Source organism: Chiloscyllium plagiosum, unplaced genomic scaffold (genome assembly GCF_037043375.1).
Source record: "Chiloscyllium plagiosum isolate Xiang-an unplaced genomic scaffold, Cpla_swu_hap1 HiC_scaffold_12, whole genome shotgun sequence".
Classification (NCBI taxonomy): Eukaryota; Metazoa; Chordata; class Chondrichthyes; order Orectolobiformes; family Hemiscylliidae; genus Chiloscyllium; species Chiloscyllium plagiosum.
Window position 1 is genome coordinate 41,975,476 of NW_028270150.1, and position 13,344 is coordinate 41,988,819.

At 40.9% G+C, this 13,344-nt stretch overlaps 1 protein-coding gene across 2 annotated transcripts in view; it reads right to left on the reverse strand.

Annotated features, from left to right (window-relative positions):
- Window positions 1–13,344, reverse strand: part of LOC122555251 (suppressor of tumorigenicity 14 protein homolog) — a 142,078-nt gene that overhangs the window by 19,851 nt on the left and 108,883 nt on the right. The window lies entirely within an intron of this gene.

Sequence of the window (13,344 nt, forward strand, 5' to 3'; positions counted from 1 at the left end):
CACGAACACCCTCTGTGAAAAAGTTGCTCCTTAGGTCTCTTTTATATCTTTCCCCTCTCGCCCAAAACCTATGCCCTCTAGTTCTGGACTCCCCCACCCCAGGGAAAAGACTTTGTCTATTATCCTGTCCATGTCCCTCATAATTTTGTAAACCTCTATAAGGTCACCCCTCAGCCTCCAATGTTCCAGGGAAAACAGCCCCAGCCTGTTCAGCCTCTCCCTATAGTTCAGATCTTCCAACTCTGGCAACATCCTTGGAAAGCTTTTCTGAACCCTTTCAAGTTTCACAACATCTTTCTGATAGGAAGGAGACCAGAATGCATGCAATATTCCAACAGTGGCCTAACCAATGTCCTGTACAGTTACAACATGACCTCCCAACTCCTGTACTCAATATTCTGACCAATAAAGGAAAGCAAACCAAATGCCTTCTTCACTATCCTACCTACCTGCGACTCCACTTTCAAGGAGCTATGAACCTGCACTCCAAGGTCTCTTTGTTCAGCAACACTCCCTAGGACTTTACCATTAAGTGTATAAGTCCTGCTAAGATTTGCTTTCTCAAAATGCAGCACCTCGCATTTATCTGAATTAAATTCCATCTGCCACTTCTCAGCCCATTGGCCCATCTGATCAAGATCCTGTTGTAATCGGAAGTAAACTTCGCTGTCCACTACACCTCCAATTTTAGTGTCATCTGCAAACTTACTAACTATATCTCATATGCTCGCATCCAAATCATTTAGTACTGTACACCAATCCTTGTGGCATTCCACTGGTCACAGGCCTCCAGTCTGAAAAACAACCCTTCACCACCACCCTCTACCTTTCAGCCAGTTCTGTATCCAAATGGCTAGTTCTCCCTGTATTTTGTGAGATCTAACCTTGTTAACCAGTCTCCCATGGGAAGTCACCCTAATCATATTTCTCCACTAATTGGTATGGATCACTAATGAAATACTTTATGGATTCCCAAGGATGCTGAACTCTTCTATTGGATCTTGCCCTAACAAGAATTTAATTAATTCTGCAGTTAAAGCAACTGTCAACATTTCAGTGCCTCTTCCAAAGTATCTGTTGCTTCTTCTACCCCTTGGAAAGCGATATCCCATCAACTTCAGATTTAGTCTCCAATTTTGGAAGCTATTTTGTACTTCAGAAATTGTTTCCACCAAAATATCCTATGCTGTATTCCAATTAGCTCATCATTGAAGCCCACGATTATGCCATGTCTTCCTAATGTTATAATATACTTCGCTTACTTAAAAGACATCTCATTAACAGCAGTCTTTCTGCTGAGCTTGAGCATTTACCAATGTTTAGCAGCTAGAATGAAGGATTCCCAATATCTTGCGGCTATAATAGAGGATTGTTACCTATTGTAGCTAACATGGAAAATAGGCACCATCTTCTAATGCACCATTTCCTGAAGAAGGGCTTATGCCCGAAACGTCGATTCTCCTGCTCCTTGGATGCTGCCTGACCTGCTGTGCTTTTCCAGTCCTTGTGGTTTAACTAAATTGTCCCGCCATTATTGTGACTCTTATGAAGTGCCATAGGCCTTTTTGTGAACTGAATAAAGTCTCCCAAATATCTGTCTCTATAACATCCACTCTGTTTATGTTTTTCATTTGCCCAATGTCATCACTTAATTATTGGCTTTACCATGTCCCCAAATCTGCAATCTCAGATCAGTACTTCATTCATTTCTCTTTATTCTCTTTCTGTAATTGTGATCTTTGGGTCTCAACACTCAATCTACACTGTATGTAATTGATTTTCCAGCCGGGAATATTACATTGTTTCTAAGTTTCCTCTGACTCACCAGGGACTTTAATCTTTACTCCCAGGGCGTCTGATGTCAGCTTGTTCACCACTAAATTTGAAGTTATTAATTCTCCTCCAGGGAGTGGCCAACCTTCCTGTTCATTCATGAGTCTCACAAGATCTGGAAAGCTTTTGCCCCGATTCATTGGAGGGACAGGTAGTACTGAGGATGCAGGGAGGCTGCAGGAGGATTTAGACAGGTTAAGAGAGAGGGCAAACAAGTGGCAGATGAAATACAATGTTGGAAAGTGTGAAGTCATGCACTTTGGTAGGAAGAATAGAGGCTTGAACTATTTTCTAAATGGGGAGAAAATTCAGAAATCTGAAGTGCAGAGAGTCCTGGGAGTCCTAGTCCAGGTTTCTCTTAAGGTAAACTTGCAAGTTGAATTGGTAGTTAGGAATCCATTCATTTCAACATGACTAGAATATAAAAACAGGGTTGTACTTCTGAGGCTTTATAAGGCTCTGGTTAGATAACATTTAGAGTATTGTGAGTAATTTTCTCTCCATACCTCAGGAAAGATGTTTCGCCCCTGGAGCGGGTCCAGAGGAGATTCACGAGAATTATTCCAGGAATGAAAGGCTTAACATATGAGGAACGTTTAAGGGCTCTGGGACTATACTCGATGGAGTTTAAAAGGATGAGGGGGCACCTGATTAAAATTTACAGAATACTGAATGGCCCGGACAGAGTGGATGTTGGGAAGATGTTTCCACTGGCAGGAAAGTTGAGGACCCGAGGGCACAACCTTAGAGTTAAGGTAAGATTTTTTTGAAACGGAAATAAGGATAAACTTCTTGAGTCAGAGAGTGATAAATCTGTGGAATTCATTGCCACAGAAGGCTGTGGAGACCAGGTCATTGAGTATATTTAAAACAGGGACAGATAAGTTCTTGATATGCAAGTAGATCAAAAGTTACGGGGAGAAAGCGGGAAAATGAGGTTGAAGAATCTATCAGCCATGATTGAATTGCGGAACAGACCCAATGGTCTGAATGGCTTAATTTCTGATCCTAGGTCTTCTGGTCTTTTCTTCCTTTATAACCTCGACATTGTTGAGGATTGCCAATGAGGCTTTTGTCTGTAGTGTTTCTTAAATATTTCGACTTTCCATTTTGCTGACTGTGCTGTATGAACAGGCAATTTCAAGCTAAGTGTAAAGTTCTCATGCTACCATTTACTATGCCACAGAATCTCAGATTTGTGCAGAAAGAGACCATTTAGCCCATCATATCAGTACTGGTTCTATGAATGATTACCATGGCTTAGTGTAATTCTCCTACTTTTCCCCATAATCCTGAATATTGTTTGTATTTTAAATTATTATTTAATGCCTTCTTGAATCTCTCAGTTGAAACTGCCTCCATCATATTTTCAGGCATTGCATTCCACACCCTAATTCTCATTGGGTGAAAAAAAAAGTTTGTCTACTTTATATTTGCATCTTTTGCAACTTACTTTAGTATTTCTGTCTTCTTTTATGAGAGGGAAAGTTATATGAGCAGTCAAATTAAATTTGCATTGTACCAACAATGTTGTAGGACATGCCAGCTCACTACATTTTATGAGCTGCAGGTCATACTGAAGATTCTGCTGTTTTTAACCGTCGGAAACTACAGGGTCTATTTTAATAGAGGAAAAGCATTTCCTCGTGTAAGTAGAAGAGTCTCTAGTTATTAACAAGATGTAGTTTTTTTGCATGTTAGCAACTAGTTAGACGTTACATTGACATGATAGACACTGTTACAGAGACTTTAGGGAGAATCAAATGTTAGGTCTCACTGTCTATGACATTATCACAGTGGGTGGCACTGAGTGAACTCCTCAGTATGAGCCCTCACATGTTCATTTGAGTGAAATAGTAACCAAAAAGAAGGTTAAAATCAGCAAAACATTTACTGATAGCCTTTAAAGTGCAAACAGATTACTTATCTTAATGGAATTGAGCGGTCCTCTAAATAGCCCTTCTGCAGTATACTTTTACTGACTGTTAAGAAATTACTTCCTGTTGTGGTCAAGTGGATTGTGGATTAGATGTTTCTAACTTAGCAAACAGGTCTTTATTCTAGTTAATATAATATGAAACTTACTTTAATATTTAAATCAATGTTGTGTTTCATAAGATTCGAAATCAATTTCTGGATGACTTAACAGTGGGCTGTTAAATTTCTAATTTTTGTGCCCTATTTGCATGCAAAACATAAGCAACAATTTGGAATTTAAACTTAAGGTCTTCCAAAATGAATGTTCAATGGCTACTCCAAGGAGAAAATAATCCCAAAGTAAAAACCTTCAGTGTGTTTCAATAATGTGAACGAGACAAGGAAATAGCAGTGCTTTCCTTTGTTTGGTTTTCCAACACAATGAAGCCAAGTAATTAAGCAGCAACTGAAATTTTAAAACGAATGTAAAAATTAAGTTTTTACAAAGGATCTCCCCAACACATAACAACGTTATTATGCCATCATCTGTCTGTGTATATGTAAAACAAGAAGAATATACATTTTTATTTGATAATAGTAACTTCACAGCGACTATAACTTAACTTTGCAGCTGCTATGGATTTTGATTATTCATTCACGGGATTTCAGAAATGCTGTTGAAGGAACCTAGGTGAGCTTCTGCAATGCATTTTGTAAATGGTATACACTGTGAGCTACTTAAATTCCTATGTTAACAGTAGATTCTTTTGTTCCATTTTATGTGCTTGAATTTATAGTGTCCAGTAAAGACATCTGATTGAAACACATTATTTTTCTTTATCTAGTGTTTTTAACAGAGAAAAATATCCTAAGAGCTCTTCACAGAGATCCGAGGAAAAGTGAATGCTGAACTAGGAAGGACTGATCAGTGTAGAGGGCATCAGGTCTAATGTAAATCTGGAAAATTACATGGTATTCAAACGAATGCCAGTAGTTAGTCAAGACATTATTGTTAAAAAAAAGTGCTGGAGATACTCAACACATTTGGCAGCTTTTGTGAAGTGGGAAGCAAAATTTTTGATTTGAATATGATATGACTCTTCAGAAAAGTTAAAAGTGAGTTGATCGGGGGGTGGCATTGACATGAAAAAAAAGTTCATATTTGAGAAAAGCACACCATTCACTGTTTTAGCTGTGATGAGAGTGAGGAATGGAAGGTGGGTGTTCAGGAGTTTAATTAGTAATGGGCAGAGGAAGTAGGAGGTGAGTCCATGGAGAAGAGGAATTTTTAAAGAGCAGAGAGGAAGAAACTTAAACTAGTGGGCCTTCACAGTAAAGAGAAGCAGCAAATTGGGCAAAACTAGACTTGATACAAAATGAATTTTATCTTAATGATGAAGAAATCAATGAGCCTTTTGCCCTTGTTAGAGATAAAGATGGTGAGGGAGGGGACAGGGTTTATGAAAGCAGTTATATAAAAAGCAAAAAAGCCTTGCAGTGCTCAAACACACAGGAAAAGTGGACAAATACACTGGTGGAAGCACCCAAAGCAGCTGGGAAAATTCAATCATTGCGGCAGTCTGAGAAGGATTGCACTCATTGGTCAAAATGTCAGCATCTATGTTGCTCCTCCAATTACTAGTGAGCCTATAGCACCAAATGTAAGAGAGAAACAGCTTGTGATCAGAGAAGTGAGCAGTTAGAAATTGCACCAATGCTTATTTGCCATGTGATCCTTTAACTGAGGCTGGGTAGGTGCCTTGAGGTGCCTTGAGGTTGAGGATGACATTTAGCTGGAGACAGACAGGAGTCACCTTCCAGAAAAGGAGATGTCTGACAGTAACTTCACTCATCTGCTGCAATGGCAGGGGAGGGGCTCTATTGAAGGTTGACAGTAGAGGAGGCTGTGTGAGGGCTGGGGAGCAGATTGTAAAATGCATCTTTAGGAGTGGCTGAGAAAGGGCAGTGGGTGGGATCATGCAGGTATCTTTGGATCAGTAATCCTGAGGCCCAAAGATAATGGGTTTGAATCCCACTATTGTCGCTGGTGCAATTTAAATTCAATTCGTAAATCTGGAACATAAAGCCATTCTCAATAATGGTGACCATGAAACCTTTTAAACCATCTGGTTTTTAGTACCCTTGGGAGAAGTAAATTTGCCATCCTCATTTGGTCTGGCTAGATGTAACTCCAAAGTAGTTGACTCTTGATTGCCCTATGAAATGACAAGCTATCCACGTTAAGGCAATTCAGAATAGACAAGAAATAGGGACAACAAACCTTGCCAGTGGTGTCCATATCCCATGCAAGAATAAAGAGAAAAAAAGCACAGGCTTGAACAGTAGGATGGGAAGAGGAGCAAATAGCAAGATGACGTTCAGGAAGAGTGGAAGACTCCAAGGAGGCTGCAACGAAATTGGTGATTGAAGCTGCAAAAAGGAACAGGGGAGAGATGGAAGTGCTAAGCGGGGGGCTGAGAGAAAAGGAGGCTGATGGTAGGGTGGGGAATGCAGGGGTAAGGTAGCTGAGAGGCAGTGTGGCTGAAGGAGAGGCAAAGAAAACAGCAGATTTAAACCAATCAGCAAAGGAATACCCAGCTAACTGGAACCAGAAGAATTTGAAAATCACCGTGTTGATGAAATCTTTAAAAATGAATACAGAGGTAAAGTTACCACAGTCCTCCTCTCTCATTACAGAGAAACACCTCATGGGGGTTTAACCTAAGGGTTACCATGCCTCAGGCAAGGGAAAAGGTTGAGAATTAGAGTCCTCATGGTAATTTCAGCCAGTGTGGGAATTGAACCCATGTTTTTGGCTTTACTCTGCACTGCAAACCAACTACCTAGCCAACTAAGCTAACCGACCCATTGAAAATAAACGTTGGTTTTCTAGTTTAAGGCTAAGTAAGTTCAGGAGCCAGTTTTTTTGGGAAAATGTAGTGGATACTATTGCGTTGATCAAAATACCAATTGTAAAATTTAAATCTGAGATTGTTTTCCAGGATTTAGTGAAAAGAAACAAAGTTAAAATCTTCCATTTTTGTACATGTGATGGAAATGCCTTAACTGTGACATTTCCTGTAGGTGGAAGATGCATTTGAGGTAATGTCTGTGTGTACAGATGCATTGTTATAATAAGTGTGATAATAAGTGCAGAGTAAATTGATGTACAAGTAATTAAGACTGTGTCAATATGTTTAAAGTTATTTTTAGAAGAGATTGTTGCATTGGTGGGATTCTTTGGAAATGGAAAAGTAAATCTGATAATGCTGGAATGGGCAAAAAAGCTTATTAGATCTGTGTTATATCTTGACTTCAAACAAGTAACTAAGATTTGAATCAAGAAAGACTGGTTGATATGCAATAAAAGCATGAATTTCAGGATCAATGTCAATGTATTAGAATTAACTCATCAAGGATGTTGCCACGGTTGGCGGGTTTGTGCTATAGGGAGAGGCTGAATAGGCTGGGGCTGTTTTCCCTGGAGTGTCAGAGTTGAAGGGTGACTTTATAGAGATTTATAAAATCATGAGGGGCATGGATAGAGTAAATCTACAATGCCTTTTCCTGGAGGTGAGGGAGTCCAGAACTAGAGGGCATAGATTTAGGGTGAGAGGGGAAAGCTTTAAATGGGACCTAAGGAACAGCTTTTTTATATGGAGGGTGGTACGTGTATGGAATGAGCTGCCAGAGGAAGTCGTGGAAGCTGGTACAATTACAACATTTATAAGGCATCTGGATGGGTGTATGAATAGGAAGGGTTTAGAGGAATGGATGAGTTGGAACAAAGGGTCTGTTTCCGTGCTGTACATCTCTATGACTCTAAGTGAATAAAAACATTGAAAGAAAAATTTACTGAGAAGAGAGACACAGAATATGGAAGTTCAGATATATGGTGAAACATCAAGAAACCAGTTAGATATAATTCCAATAAGGGCTCCACATGACAGGAAAAATGTAAGGCAGCAGAGAGGGCACTGCTCAAATTCACTAAAATACTGACTGGTATGAGCAAATACAAATATAGAGGAATACTTGAAAAACTGGGAATATTTATTTTCAATTGGATCTTATGGGTTGAATTAATAGAGGCACTTAAATTAATGAACTGGAACAGAATCACACTAAAGCACTATTTATCCTATGCTTACCTGGATTCCACAAACATTATCTCATCCAATAGGTCATATATAGTTCCCATCCTTATTCACAATAAACATAATTTTCTTATTATTCCCAAGTTTCAAAGATCTGACATGTGCCAGAGGGATTTAAAAATATTCTACTTCCTAAATCAGTATATGGCCTTCACTGTAGCTTATTACATGATGCTTTCTGAATTTAGATCACTCCAACAACACTAGATTTGTTTACCATCTTGATTCCTTTGCTCCACCAATCACTGGACCAATACAATCTAATGACTTGAATTTTCTATTCATTCCTCTCCGCTATTGTTGAAATGGTCATTCTATAACTTAGTAGTAGGTGTTCTGCAAAGCAGTCATCCTATGTTCTGTTTGCAAAAATGACCCCAAGCTTCCAATTGCCTGTCACTTCAACACATCACCATGTTCCCACACCAACATCGATTTTGAGTCTGCTGCAGTACTCCAGTGAGACTCAGTGAAAGGTGGAACACCAGCATCTCATTTTTCACTTGGGAACTCTGCAGCCTTCAGGACTCAATTTTAGAGCTGGAACACCTTCCTCTAGGTCCTTTACCGAGCCCCATACATCTGGCCTTCTCATGATGTGGGCTGCTTTCAGCACAGCCAACCCATTTTCACTTAGTAATGGTTGCAATTATCAACACTGCTCCATCCCTGGCTCACCATTATCCATCCCTTTGTCTACCTAACTGCTGTTCTCTCTCTCTGGACTCCATCCCCACCTAGAATGTATTTCGATCACCCGGTCCCCTCCCCATTCTCCACCTACTATCTTCAGCATATATAGCACACTTTACCAGCTTAATTTTAGCAAGCAATTAAAGTAAATGATAAATTGTCCTTAATTACAAGATATCAGCACAGAAGTAAAGATATATCGCTGCAATTGTTTACAACATTGGTGAGATCACATCTGAAGTATTATGTTTAGTATTATTCTCTTTAGGAGCAGAGGGATCTTCGTGTCCATGTACACAGATCTCTGAAAGTTGCCACCCAGGTAAATAGTGCGGTAATGAAGGCATATGGCGACTTGGCTTTTATTGGGAGAGGAATTGAGTTCCGGAGCCCTGAGGTCATGTTGCAGTTGTATAAGACTCTGGTGCGGCCGCATCTGGAGTATTGTGTGCAGTTTTGATCGCCATACTATAGGAAGGATGTGGAGGCACTGGAACGGGTGCAGAGGAGGTTTACCAGGATGTTGCCTGGTATGGTAGGAAGATCGTATGAGGAAAGGCTGAGGCACTTGGGGCTGTTTTCATTGGAGAAAAGAAGGTTTGGGGTGACTTGATAGAGGTGTACAAGATGATTAGGGGTTTAGATAGGGTTGACCATGAGAACCTTTTTCCATGTATGGAGTCAGCTATTACGAGGGGGCATAGCTTTAAATTAAGAGGTGGTAGGAATAGGACAGATGTTAGGGGTAGATTCTTTACTCAGCGAGTCGTGAGTTCATGGAATGCCCTGCCAGTAGCAGTGGTGGACTCTCCCTCTTTATGGGCATTTAAACGGGCATTGGATAGGCATATGGAGGATAGTGGGCTAGTGTAGGTTAGGTGGGCTTGGATTGGCGCAACATCGAGAGCCAAAGGGCCTCTACTGCGCTGTATTTTTCTATGTTCTATGTTGTATGTTCTTTATCTATGGAAATATGTACTTGCCGAAGAGAGTGTTTTAAGGATGTTTCACCAACTTAGTTCCTGGGATGGATGGATGGATGGATGGATGGATGGATGGTCCAATGAGGATGACTAAATAGACTTGAAGTCAGAGTCATACAGCATGGAACCAGTCCCTTTGGTCCAATGAGTCCACACTGACCATGTTCCCAAACTAAACTATTGCCACTTCCCTGCATTTGGCTCATAACTCCCCAAGCCTTTCCTATTCATAAACTTATCCAAATGTTTTTTTAAACATTGTAACTGCATTGACCATTTCCTCTGGCATTCCACATATGAACCACTGTGTAAAAAAAGTTGCCTCTCACCTCCTTTTTAAATCTTTCTCCGCTCATCTTAAAAATATGGCCCCTACTTTTGAACTCTAAGGAGAAAGTGAGGACTGCAAATGCTGGAGATCAGAGTCAAAGAGTGTGGTGCTGGAAAAGCACAGTATGTCAGGCAGCAACCATGCAGCAGGAGATTTGTCGTTTTGGGCATAAGCCCTTCATCAGGAATGTAGAGTGAGGGAGAACAAGGCTGAGAGATAAATAGGAGGATAGGGATGGGGCTGGGGTAGAAGGTACCTGGGAAGATGATAGGTAAATGCAGGTGGGGGGTGATGGTGAAGGTCGGAGGGGAGGGTAGAGCGGATAGGTGGGAAGGAAGATGGATGGGTAGGACAGTTCAAGGAGGCAGTGACGTGTTGGAGGGTTGGATTTGGGATGAGGTAGAGTGAGGGGAGATCTGGTGAAATTGATGTTCATGTTGTGTGGTTGAAGGGTCTCAAGATGAAGGATGAGGCATTCTTCTTGCAGGTGTTGGATAGCTAGGAATTGGCAGTGGAGGAGACTCAGAACTTGCATGTCCTTGGCAGAGTAGGAGGTTGAGTTGTAGTGGTCTGCCACAGGGTGGTGAGGTTTTTTTAATTCGTGTGTCCCAGAGATGTTTCCTGGAATGCTCCGTGAGTTGGCGTCCTGTCTCCCCAATGTAGAGGAGACCACATCAAGAGCAATGGACATAGTAGATGAGGTGTTTTGTTGTGCAGGAAAATCTCTGCCAGATGTGAAAGGATCCTTTGGGGCCAAGGATGAAGGTGAGGGGGAAGGTGTGGATGCAGGTTTTAACACCTCTTGCACCGGAAAGGAAGGTTTCTGGAGTGGAGGGTGGGTTTGTGGGGGGCGTGGATTTAACGAAGGAGTCTGCAGGGAATGATATCTGCAGAAAGCTGATGGTGTGGGGAGGGATATATATCTCTGGTGGTGGGGTCTGATTGTAGGTGATGGAAATGGCAGAAGATATTGCGCTGTATCCAGAGATTAGTGGGACGGAAAGTGAGGAACAGGAAGATTTTTTCCTTTTTTGCGGTTGAAGGGATCGGGTTCAAGGACGGAGGTCTGGGAAGTGGAGGAGGTGAGCTGGAGGGCATTGTTGACCACATGGGAGGGGAAATTGTGGTCTTCGAAAATGGGAGGCCATCAGGGATGTCCTGGAGTGGAATTGCTCCTCCTGGGAGCAGATATGGTGGAGGTGGAGGAATTGGGAATATGGAATAGCATTTTTACAGGAGGAGGGGTGGAGGAAGGCGTAGTCCAGGTAACTGTGGGAGTTGGTGGGTTTGAAGTGGATGTCCGTGTTGAGCTGGTCGCCGGAGATGAAGACAGAGAAGTCCAGGAAGAGGAGGGAAGGGTGTGAGATGGTCCAGGTGAACTTGAGGTCAGGGTGGAGGGTGTTCGTGATGTTGTTGAACTCTTCAACCTCCTCGTGGGAGCATGAGGTGGTACCTATGCAGTCATCAGTGTAACAAAGGTCAAGGTGAGGAATGTTGAACTCCCCCAATATAGGGAAAACACCCTTGCTTTTCACCTTATCTATGCCCCTCATGATTTTATAAATCTCTGTAAGGTCACCCTCTCAACTTCCTATGCTCCAGTGAACAAAGTCCCAACCTATCTTTATAACTCAAACCTTCCATTCCTGGCAACGTCCTAGTAAATTTTTTCGGAACCCTTTCCAATTTAATAATATCCTTCCTAGAGCTGAGCGAACAGAACTGTACACAGTATTCCAGAAGAGGCTCACCAATGGCCTGTACAACCTCAATATGACATCCCAACTCCCATACTGAAAGGTCTGAGCTGAAGTGATCTAGAACCAAAGGACAGATCTCTGAATTGGATTGAGACAAGGAGGAATTTGTTCACTCAGAGTGGCAAATCTTTGGAACTTTCTGTCCCAAAGGGCAGTCATTGAGTATTTTCAAGATTGAGCTCAAAAGATTTCTACATCTTAAAAACATCAAAGGATACAGGGGTACTGTGGAAACAATGGTGTCAAAGTAGAAAATCAGCCTTGATCTCACTGAATGCCATAGCAAGCTTGAAGGGCTGAACAGTCTACTATTGCTCCTATTTCATACGTTCTTAAATTTCATTGAATTTTCATTGTGCTTATGATTAGTAAAACCTTTCTCAAAGTCCCTTTTGTATAAACTACTAGATTGTTTCTTATCAATAACTTCAAGAGAAAACATAGTGGCAACTAAGCGCCTGGAGGCAAACAACTTTAAATTTCACTCTCCACTACATTTAAGGGTGAATTTTTTCACAAATGAGAGTTTCTCTTATTCTATTCACTGCTGATGATTTCATACAAGTAGTTATACCTTTTTCTTAAACAATACAGAAGAAAATTGTTAAACCTTACATCATTGCCTTGGCATTGGGTTCTTGTGGTGCAGTGGTAGAGTCTCTACCTTGCGGGCAGAAACCTCAGTTTCAAGTTCCATTTCAGGACTTAATGACCATGAACAGGGGCTCAAAATGCAGCTATACAGGCAGATTTTCTCATGGATAGTTTCTGAAGGGTTAAAATTGAGCCGTACCAAAGCACCGCCCACTATGATGATGTCATATGAATTTGAGTGCAGAAGAACTTAGGATCTTAAAGGAGTAAGACCTAACCTGTGGTCCACCTCAAAGTCCTGTAACAATGTCCACCATATCAATATAACCTGTAACTAGTTGCTAACTTATATTAAACAATATGTTAATTAATTACAGAAGAGACTCTTCTAGTTAGACCAGGATGCGGTTTTCCTTGACCAAACCAAATAAAGCAGACCTTGTAATTTCCTAAACTTAAATAGGATAGTGATGGTAACCTTCATAAGCAGAAGCTGCTACAGTGTAGTGAGCTGCAATATGCCCCATGGCAGGTGGTAAGGACAGGAGAATTTATTAGTCAGACAGTGCAATAACTTCAATACAACAATCTCCCCATGTTAAAAGTTTCCATGCGTGCCGTGCTATGAGTAAATGTCATTCTCATTCAGCGGGATACACATTCCTCTAGTGTCCAATACCTGTTCCCAAAGGGCTTGCTCAGTGGTGCTGCTTTCCATTCATATATACAGAGCCAGCAGTTATCGGGTGTTATACATTTTTATATCTACAGCCTTTCAAAATCTCAGAACATCTTAAAGGTGCTTTGAGATAAAATTCTTCAGAAATGTGGTCAAAATTTCATGTAGGAAATAAAAGCTAAGTGTAGAAAAATACCAATACATTTTACTTTTTTTTTCTGTTTAATAAATTTGGCTGAACATGACCTCTATGCTTATTGACAATACAGTGGATCAAATATATCAAATGGAGATTGATACTCTTGCTTTTAATGATGCTTAAGAATAGTGATGAGGTATTAAATACTTGCAAAAGGACAAGCAGACTTCATCAGGTCTCTAAAGCCAAAGTAAAATA